The following is a 5,000-nucleotide window of genomic DNA, read 5'->3' as shown; positions in this document are numbered from 1 at the left end:
ACAGCAATATTGAGAACAATGTACGACAAGGGTTGGGGAAAGGGGGGGGGTGGGGGGGGGGGGGGGGGGGCGGGCTTGAGGCGAAAACAAAAACTTCACAACGAATCAATTTATCCTGGTTTGAGAGCACACAGAACCTTCATGCAATATGCAATGTTTACACTAGATTTGGATTTGGAATAATATGATTTTATTCTGTGGGGCATGTCTGTTCCTTGAACTTTTATTATTTGATAATCGTAATCCCAAGAACGCGAGATATGGACATCTTCCATTAGCTAATACTTGTCACTTTTTTACGACGAAGCCTTTGCTTGATGACGACTGTAATTTGATTTGTTTGCAGAAACATCAGGTTTGTTTTCTTTCCATACTCTTGTATAAACACACGAAGCTGCAAAAGAAAGAAAAATTTAAACTTAACACATTTTTATAATGCGAATTATACTAGATATATAATATGCTGAGCCCCGGTCTTCGACCGAATCTGCCTCATCCCCCGAGGCTGAGAAAATGAAACGCTACAATCGTAGAGAATCATTCCATCACAAGCTTAGACTGGTGACAAATCAGGGAGCAGGCACTGTGTAAAATAAAGATCGGAAAATGTGTGTAAACACATCACTAGACAAACCAGAGAGAAATATGCAAGGAAAAAAATCATCTCAAAAAAGCAAAACAACAACAAAACAAAAACACCAAAAAAAAAAAAAAAACGCGGAAACGCGTACCTTTAAGAAGAATATAGGAATTAAACAATTTCTTTCTCGATTTACAATGAGGGTGAACACGAGAGGGTTAAATCGTCTCATCGGGTAACCTCTGTGGTGTAACTGTAGCACGCCAGACCGGTAATCTGGATGTCTGAAGTTCGATCCCCAGTCGAGTCTTGATTTTGTGGGGATTATTATTTTCTTGTATTTTTCTCTCTGCTTTGTCTGGACTATTTTCCAGGTTAAACGTAGACGATTGAATCAATTAATATTGAAAATGTATTTATTTATGATGATCATAATTTGATTTTAATACGCCAAAAATCAAGTCAGTTCTCAATTGAATAGGTAAGCCGTGTTATACACTTATTATTACACAGTACACAGTAGCTCATGGCTAATGGTCACTCCCAGTATCATTTTATCAAACCAACGATCTCGCACCGAATACCGAATATGAATCACATCAAACAATAATAAACCAGCTGGTTCGAAGTCGGTAACACCGAAATTTCAATTCAGGTGAACATGTTCGTTTCACCAAACTGACCAAAAGTGTACAGGTTTATGAAATTTTTGCTAAATCTAGATCTCGAAAAAACTATCTGCCTTGAAAACAGAAGATGTCGGTATCACTCGAATCCAAGTAGTAGTCGAATGTGAGAATTGAGAATCGCAATTGTGTTATAGTAAAATAGTCACCACCACTCACTTTTATCGTCGTCTTGCATATTATATCTCCTTTTGGCTCTTGTTCTTGTTGTCTTTCGTCATCAGACAGATAGTATCCCTTTCCCCTGTACACACCCCATGCTCATCAACTACCAACACCTCCCAAACAACGATTTAACATAACAGGATTAACGTTAAAATCGCTCTATCATGGGTCCTAAACACATTCCTCAACAGAAAGAACGTGTCTTAAAAATTTAGTTGCTATCTATTTAGTGATTTGAGAGCCTACTCAAACCACGCGATTCCAATGTCGTAATGCGTCCAAGGCTATAGATGTCGCTGGTCCAAGGCCAATATCATTATATCTATTAGAAGTCAGCTCGATGGTAGTTTATCGCAGATAACATTGTATGTAACATTGCGATTATTTAAAAGGTGAAATATGCAATTCGAATCATGAAAGTTTTGTTGTCGCTGTTGGTTGTTGTTTTTGTTGTGGTGGTGGTGGTGGTGGTTGACGTCGGCGTCCTCTTTGTTGTTGTTGTTGTTGTTGTTGTTGTTGTTGTTGTTGTTGTTGTTGGAAATATAATTATTCGAGGCTCTGATCTGATGATGATCTATTCTTTTTTTTTAAGGGTTGGGAATCAACATTGTTCCATACAGCCAATGTTAAATTTTTATCATAAAGTTCATAGAGCGCAGAATTACTGAATTTTTCATTATTGATATTACGAGTAACTTGCAAACCTTTCTTAAATTACGAGTAATTCCATTGTCCGTTGATTCAAATGGGATTCTTTTGGAATATCTGATGGAGCATAATCATGAGTCCTTAACCTTTGCTATAATTTGACGACTGATGGCTCAAAACATTTGTCTCGATCTACGTGTATATCCACAATACAGTAGTATAATAATTTTTTTAATGTCATAAATCTTGTTAGACCAGTTCGTCCCTTCATACATGTACTATGTTATTTGTATTAATTTGTTTTAATGACATAAGTCGATTGGGATTGTATCTCTAGGGTGCCGAGAGATTTGCTACTTTTCAAAATTGGAAGAAAAAAAATGTAGATATTAAAAGTGAGCATGTGCGTAGATATTTTTATTCAACTACCATTAACATGTGAACACTACGAACATTAGCTTTGATACTACGCATATTGTCTCAGAAAATTGTAATAAATAGGCATGGGTAAAAGTAACCCTGGGTATACTACGGATATAGTCGGTGTTAGGGTTGAGTGAGTTAATAGTACTATAGACTACACCGGCTGCTAGGATGATGTAGGTGCTTTCCTTGACGTCCGCGTCGGAACTATGAATAGCCAAATTGAAGAATCCCATTGCCTCAACATCTAACACGTTGAAATTAAATCCAACTAATTGATACGAATTAAAAGGGTCATTAGATAAGTTGGTCTGTGATTTTTTTTTTTAACATTCAGCATCATCATCATTGCCTTTTTCACCCTGGGTCAGGGTATAGGCCACAGACAAACAGTTTCCATCCTTCTCTATCCCGAGCTAACTTTTTTTTATCTCATCCAGGTCTTACCACTTCTCTGTATATCAGCTTCTTTAATTCTTCTCCATGTTCCTCGTGGCCTTCCCCTTGATCTTCTGCCCTGAGGGTTCCAGTCCAATACTTTCTTTGTTATAGTTGGGTCATTCTTTCTAAGCGTGTGTCCAATCCACCTCCATCGTCTTCTTCCTATTTCCTCTCCCACTGGTTTCTGCTGTGTTCTTTTCCATACTTCTTCATTTTTTATTCTATCCATCCATTTTATTCTGAGTAGCTTACGCATGCACCTGTTTACGAAAATCTGTACCCTCCTTAAACATGCCTGTGATGCGTTCCAAGTTTCGCATCCATACAGTAGGACAGACTTCACGTTTGAGTTGAAAAGTCTTAGCTTTAGTCGAAGGGAGATATCTTTAGTTCTCCAAACTCTGTTCAAAGATGTGAATGCAGCCTGTGCCTTTCCTATTCGTGCTTTCACCTCTGCTCCCGTGCCTCCATCCTTGTCAATTATACTTCCGAGATAGCAGAAAGTGTCTATATCTTCGAGTTCCTGATCTTTTACTTTGATCTGCTCCCTTGGACGCTTACCTATCCTCAAGACCTTTGGCTTTGCAGGGTGAATTCTTAGACGAATTGATTCCGAGAGGCTGTTTATAATTGTGGTTTTTGCTTGCATCTGGTCCTGGATGTGGGACAAAAGAGCTAGATCATCTGCAAAATCCAGCTCTTAAATAAAGCCTTCATACATTGTAAAAAAAAAAGTTGTTTTTTTTTTAAGCGTCCCCTCACTCGGGCAATATGATCGGTCATTTGACGTTTGGGAATTGCTATCTCGCCGACCAACCTCTTGCCAATTTAAATTGCGCGCACCTAAGTACACAAATTATACCAAACCTATTTTGATCGTTGACGGCTCAAAAGATTCGTCTCGATCTATGTTAATTAAAAAAAATATGGTTATAATAAGTAAAATAGATGAGTGTCGACAATATTCAGGATTCTCCACTAGTAATAACAATGATGATGATGATGATGATAATACTACTACTACTACTACTACTACTACTACTACTTCTACTACTACTACTACTACTTCTACTACTACTACTACTACTACTACTACTACTACTACTACTACTACTAGTACTACTACTAGTACTACTAGTACTACTACTACTACTACTACTACTACTACTACTACTAATAATAATAATAATAATAATAATAATAATAATAATAATAATAATAATAATAATAATAATAATAATAATAGTGAATGTGATGCTGCTGCTGCTGCTGCTGCTGCTGATGATGATGATGATGATGATGATGATGATGATGATGATGATGATGATGATGATGATGATGATGATGATCACAAGAACGCATAGGAAAGGAAAGTAAACAAAAGAAGGTAAGTCAGTATCCTTGTTAAGATGGCTTATATTATGACATTTAAAGTAAAATCTACCCTTGGCTCATAAGCCACCACATCGGCATATTTACAGTTAACACGTTCAAGATGAAAGATGTCTTGCAACATTTATCCAAATAAACTCTCTCTCTCTCTCTCTCTCTCTCTCTCTCTCTCTCTCTCTCTCTCTCTCTCTCTCTCTCTCTCTCTCTCTCTCTCTCTCTCTCTCTCTCTCCCTCTCTCTCTCTTCTCTTCTCTCTCTCTCTCTCTCTCTCTCTCTCTCTCTCTCTCTCTCCCACACACACACACTCTCTCTCTCTCTTCTCTCTCTCTCTCACACACACACTCTCTCTCTCTCTCTCTCTCTCTCTCTCTCTCTCTCTTGCTATCTATCTATCTATATATCTATCTATCTGTCTGTCTGTCTATCCATCTCTCTATATCTATCTATCTATCTATCTATCTATCTATCTATCTATCTATCTATCTATCTATCTATCTATCTATCTATCTATCTATCTATCGCCCTTTCACCTCTTCTCTTTATCATTATTTTTATAATTTAAAAAAATAATTTAAAATTGAACTTTTATATAGCGCAATATCCACAAAACGCGCTCAAAGCGCTTTTCAAGAGTCTCTGACCAACAGCAACACGTAACATGTAGAA

General features: G+C 37.3%; 1 protein-coding gene across 4 annotated transcripts in view; it reads right to left on the bottom strand.

Moving 5' to 3' along the window:
* LOC144978572 (uncharacterized) overlaps nucleotides 1–5,000 on the bottom strand; it is a 28,291-nt gene that overhangs the window by 11,752 nt on the left and 11,539 nt on the right. For all 4 annotated transcript variants that reach the window (XM_078924807.1, XM_078924808.1, XM_078924806.1 and 1 more), the window contains exon 2: nucleotides 1–394. This exon is cut by the window's left edge and continues 974 nt beyond it. The gene's annotated coding sequence lies outside the window, so the exon portion shown is untranslated. The remainder of the gene's footprint in view (nucleotides 395–5,000) is intronic.

This window comes from Berghia stephanieae, chromosome 8 (genome assembly GCF_034508935.2).
Source record: "Berghia stephanieae isolate SIO BIC M18660-M18661 chromosome 8, UCSD_Bste_1.3, whole genome shotgun sequence".
In the NCBI taxonomy this organism is placed as follows: domain Eukaryota; kingdom Metazoa; phylum Mollusca; class Gastropoda; order Nudibranchia; family Aeolidiidae; genus Berghia; species Berghia stephanieae.
Note: the sequence above shows the minus strand (reverse complement) of the source record. Positions and strands in the feature narration are given on the sequence as shown.